Raw genomic sequence first — 6,376 nt, forward strand, 5'->3', positions numbered from 1 at the left:
TAGCCTGAAATGTTATTACATTTCCTAAAGTGACCCTGAATATACAAAAACCTTTTTTATTTATTTTTTTTATCAATGATACACATTTTTGTACATATAACAGAGGGTGTTCAAGGTCAAATTTGATCCGTATTTATTTAAAAATTCATTCTTCACATTCAGTATTTATTTAAATCATGATGGCTGTTATATTCTCCTGTTTTAGCTAACATAGGACCAAAATAAAGAGTGATTGTGAATCTTTTTCCTACATAAACCTAAAGGATACAGTCTGTCTGCTCTCTGAAAGCTTCATTAAGGATTAATCAACCATTTATTTTGTTATGAATAGGGTATTTATGAATGACAAATAGATTTGAGACACAGAAGTTTGGTATAGAGACTAATTATGAATCAGTTTTTAAGTGTTAATCCCACCACTGAGGCCTAACTATGACTCCACTGTGTTTTCTTCGGAAGAAAACAAAAATGACGCACCTGGCAACAGCACTAAATTGCACTTTACATGGATTTTTAAAAATATTTTGCTTTGCTCTAATGTAAAATGACTTTTATTCAATATTGGTCTGATATTTTGACTCCATATAGATCACATTTAACCTTAATTTTAACCAGAGACATTCAGACTTTGGTTTAAAACGTCATCCTGGCAGATGCACAGATGCTGCCTCCCCCTGAGCGCCGTCTTCCAAAATCAGAGGTTGTAAATGGGTCATGCATTCAAGTGATTTTGGTCGTAAATAATAACAAAATGAATGCCATAAAAAAAAGTTTTTATATGGTAGTTTGTGTTCTAGGGTATAAATGTGGAGCAAATCCACTTCAGGCATGTTAAGGTCTTAATTTGTGTCAACATAACTGCAGAGTCTCCTTTGTGTTTCATCTCTTTTAGCTCAGAAAAATGACTTTATAAGATTAAGATGGTGCTACTATACCATAAATATCACTTAGGCATAAATATTACAACATATTGTATTTAAATTCAAGTCAAGTCAGTTTTATTTATATAGCCCAATATCACAAATCACATATTTGCCTCAGGGGGCTTTTCAGTCTGTGCAGCCTTACAACATCCTCTCTCCTTAGACCCTCAATTCAAATAAGGAGAAAACTCCCTAAAATAACCCTTTAACAGGCAAAAGAATGGAAGAAGCCTTAGGAAGAGCAACAGAGGAGGGATCCCTCCCTGTTGTGTGCACAGAATAGAACACAAATTACAAGATATAGCATTGAACAGGACAACAAAATGGATTTATAATATATATATATATATATATATATATATATATATATATATATATATATATATATCACATCATTCACATACATAGAGGAGAAGAGAGAAGAAAAGACATTATTCACACAGGAGAGAGAGAAGGATAAAGACATCATTCAGAGAGAAAGAGAGAGACATGAGGTGAGGCTGAACTCCTGCAGGATGAGGGACCAGATCCAAAACCCCAGGAAATGGCAGCGACAGCCAGGGAAGCAGAGCGGCTCCAGGATGGGTGGCGGTCCAGCAAGAGATGCCTGAGACACAAGAGAGGACAGGAACAAATAAACAGAAGGTTTGAAAGATGTAGTGGTTATCAGAACAGATGTTATAATCAATAATCTAGTCAGCAGGACAGCGCTTAGTAAATTTATTAAACAGAAACCGACCCGCCGTGCAGTACAAGGTCATAAAGTGCTCAATTAAAGGCAACTAATTGTAGGTTAAGGCAAACAATGATTCTCATTCCCATATATCATACAACTTTTTTCCAATTACTCTCAACATTTTCCCTTCACATTCTGAGTTTTAATTGCCAAGTAAGTAAATAAAAGTGGTAGTTTCCTCACTTGGCCCCATATAAACTGCACTTAAAGAGGGAAACTGTCTCCCACCGCCCATCAAATGTGGCTAAAAAAATTGGCGGTGCTGCTCAGGCCTCTTGACTCTGCTCACCAATGAAAAATCAAAGAGTCTCTTGTGACACTTTGAGGCCAAAATACACGGCCTGGTCTTAGTTTACTGGTTTGTATTTCAGGTATTAAAATGGAAACTGTAGAAATTGCACAAAAATCCAGAAGGAGAGAAAGATCAGAGAGGGTTAAAGAGAGTCAGACCAAAAGATCACAGAATCACATCTGCAATGGAAAGAGGAAGAGGAGGAGAGAGAGAAACATTTCAACATTAGATTGATTTATTTCAGCTGATGACAGACGATAGTCGACTGACGCATGTATACTGGAAAAGGAAAAACAAACCCCCACATGTTCTGTTTTTTTTTTTAAAGCTGAAGCAACGTCAGAGTGCACAAACACACACAAACGTACGTGACAAGTTTGTTTTCTGTACTTTATGTGCAGATGTAGGAAATGATCACCTTTTTACTCCACTATATTCATCTGACAGCTGTTATACAGTAAATGAAACTGCACAAATGTATATTAAGAGTTTCAATTACTGTGGATCTACCTAAACCAGATTATTTAAATGCATGTTAAAGGAGACATGTCATGTTTTTTTGTGATTTTCTGTTATTTTACCGTTTTAATGTTAAACATGGTCGAAGAGGTTTTTATCATTGTTTTATCATCTGTATGTTATATGATATAATCATTTATTATTGTAAACTTTTATCTCCTTATGTGTTGAGTTGAATGCTTGCTCTGTTATTACAAATATGCGGAAAGACAAATTTAACATTTTTGCATGTTCAGCTAACCTGCTGTCTATGTCTAAAAGACTTTCAAGGTACAATCAGCACAAATTGTAGTTAAAACAAGATCTTTTTTTCTTTATATATATATTTATATATCAAGAAACACGCTGCTGTAACACTTCACACCAATAGGGGGCATCTGATGTTTAATCAGGTGGCCAGAACGTTGGGAAAACAACAAATTTTGAGGATTTAGAGGCTGTTTTGTTTTCATAAATTTGCTGAATTTCGCAGACAATTTGGTCAAGTTGACCAGGAGAAACTGAGCAACAAAAGAACCCCAAGTGCTTTTCACCAACTCCAAGAGAGTGTATATATATCCTTTGATCTGCACAAACCTGCTAAAATCAGTTTCCACAGTGAACAAACTGTAGGAGTCAACAGGTTGGAAAGTGTTTGAGCTTCAGTAGCCTGAGGGTGTGTCTGTGTGTGTTTTCTGTGTGACCCTTCGACCCGTCTGCTGCCATCTTAAGCTGTAAATCTGAGCAGCCAAATATGCTGTGATTTGTGTAAATAAACTGACTCTGTCTGACACTCACACGGGAGGAATGTGTTCTACTAAAACTCTGTCTGCAGCTTGCAGGAATGAAGAAAACATGCACATTAACCCTCTGAGGTCGAAGGTCACTACACACAGAAATAAAACCCTGAAATGATCATTTATGAGAAGCGCTGAGGAAAAGGAAGAGATGTTTTGTTTGTCTTTAAGGGTTTTTTCTCATCCTAAGGAATCATGCGTGGTATAATGAGTTAAAGAAACACAATCCGCTGAGAAAAGGTCGAGCCGTTTATCTTTAACCTGGAACAAAAGCTGAGTAAATAAACTTGTAAGACATCAAACAGGGGCAGAGATGACTGCTGCTGTTTCTCCAGGACTTTCCCACACTCACAGATATGACTCAGGTGTGCCGCTTTAGTTGGTACAATATCAACAAACAGAACTCCACATTTAGTGTGGATAAGTGTTATACAATCTGAGGAAGATGAAGGCCCAAATTTGTATCGGAAATGTCATTTACTTCCTGTTTGTGCATCAAATGTAGCCTTTGTAGTCTTTCTAACATTATATGGCGTCATTACTGGTTCATTTATTAATACTTTATAGCTCATATATAAATCATTTATAACTTTTTGGGTGGCCAGGTTGTGGGAAATCCTCCTCCAGCATCTTTTTTAGCTATTTAGTTCATCACTGTTTAATAACACATCAATTCTGCAGTTATAAATGATAAAGAAAGTCATAATAAATGGATTTTATAGTCCAGAGGTCAGGTGGTCTGCATGATCCATTAAGGAGCTAAAAAGACAAAGTTTGATGCTGGCAACCCAATTCTTTTCTTAATAATGGGTTCTAAACTATCTACATATTAACATTAAAAAAGCCACAAATTCATGCTGATAAACCTTTCATAAAGGGTGACTTATCAACATTTTTAACATAACATTTTTATCCTGTAAAGAGATGCTATCTGTAAAATTTATGGGTATGGGAATAACTTTGCAGAAGAAAAAAACAGGGCGAAACATGATTAGAAAAACAAAATAAACAAATAAAAAAAACAGTACGTGCAATCGGAGGAGAAACAAAAACAGTCGAGAGCACAAAAATGTGATTTCAGATATGACGGGGGGGGGGGGGGGGGGTCTTGGGTCACAGGGCTTGTGTCTTAATTTCCTTGTGTCAGGATTTTTCACGCCCCTGAAAGTTTCTCTTCTCTGTCATTACTGTCAAACTCAATTTTACAACATGTGTGATTCAGCAATGTAAGGAAGCATTTGCAGAAGCTCAATTAACAAAACTAAGGGGGCGAAAAAATGTGAAATTGTTATTTCCCTTAAAGAAGTTCTGAATACGTCTTTGTCGTTTTATGATATAATGTAAAGTCAGAGTTTTTTCTGTTACTATTTGTATAATTAAATGAATGTAGTACCTTGAAGGCCTGCAGTTTCAGTAGAATATGAAATGTATTCATTAGGTTTGATTGCTGTAGGATGGAGGTAATTTTAGCACAAGAGAAGAGGGAGAAAAACAAGACTTGAAAGAGGACCACAAGCTGTGACTTTGTATATGTATTTTTGTCTTGTCAAATAAATTAAAAGAAGCTGAGCTTTGAACCCTGCAGGCCTGAACTCCAGATAGTCAAAATAAAGTCACACTCATGCAGCATAAACTAGCAAAAATAACAGATGTGCATAAAATAGTGGCAAGATTTTGAATATTTGAACCATTTACAATCAGATTTATACCCAGATTATATACTCCTGCTATGATATTTTCCTCTGTTGTCTTTTCCTTTAGCTCCCTCTTGTGGAATAACTCTCCACTTGCACTTTCTTGCTGACATTAAACATCCCTGTAGTGTCGTAAACACCTTTTATTTCCATATCCTGCCCTCAGCGAGCATCAACCTTTTAACAATGCATCAAATTTTCTGTACAGGAGCAGAGCAGGTGTTGATTAATGAGAGAAATGGAGGCTGAAATGGGACAAATAATCAAATAATAGACTTTAAGCTTCCTAAAATCTCTCTTTAAAGTCACATTTCTCATGTTCTACATCATGGTAAGCAGCATCAAAATACACGTCCAGAGGTATTTCAACTTTTAAGGAACATTTTTTTCTGAGGGTAAAGTTGAGTCCTGTTGTTTTTTTTGATTGACTGAGATCACCCATCTTTATACTTCCAATTACTGCGACTATATGGATATTAAAAAACAAGATTTATCTCAATATTTTTGAAGCAATCAGCCCGGTAGGAAAACATAAATATTTTTTGTCTGATATGTATAATGTGTTGCTCTACTTATTTGTACATTAGCAAAGAATGAGAATAATGATCACAAACTGATAATAACTCAGCTGTTAAGATCAAAATATTTCATTTTCTCAAAGGAGCTTCAAAACACAACAGACTGAAATCAATAGACATGACACACTTTGGTCTTCACCTACTGACCAGAGTTCAGGTTAATTATTATAAAATACAACTCGTGGTTACATAACTGGCAGGAATTATTTCTTAAAATTCATCTTTTGACACTAGATTTTTCTGTTTTTAAAGTTAAACTAAACCCTAAAGATGTCTGTAAGCAATGGCATAGAGAGTATCATTATTATACTAAAATGTTTTCAGAGGTAATGTTGTGTTACAGTCCAAAATGTACAACTTAACACAGAGATAACTTATTTACAGTAGTAACAGTTATATTAAATCTATTGATTTACTTCTGCCTATGGCAATGATCAATTCTGTAACTCTAAAATGAACTACATAATGTAATTGATGATGATTTAACTTTAAACCTGCTCTACAAAACGTGTTTGTTCTAGTTATACAGGTTACATTAGGTTAAAGGTGAACAGTTCCAAGTCCTGCACAAGCAAACAAATGCATCAAGTCAAAGTCAAGCAGCAGGAAATCAGATGATAGTACATTAGAAAAAAACCCAATATAGTTTAACTGTAGAAAAAAATAAAAAGTTGTCAGACTCAAACTGTGGTATATACATCCTGATTTTTTTTAAAGTGGAGAATAATTTAAAATCCTAAAAAACACACAAACACTATTTAAAAAACTCAGCTGGGTGTTTTATTTTGAACGTCTTGACAGCAGGAAGTGTTGTAGATTCAGTGATTCCTTTTATTTTGACGGTCTGAGCAGCAGGAA

The sequence above is a fragment of the Thunnus albacares genome, chromosome 24, assembly GCF_914725855.1.
Source record: "Thunnus albacares chromosome 24, fThuAlb1.1, whole genome shotgun sequence".
Classification (NCBI taxonomy): Eukaryota; Metazoa; Chordata; class Actinopteri; order Scombriformes; family Scombridae; genus Thunnus; species Thunnus albacares.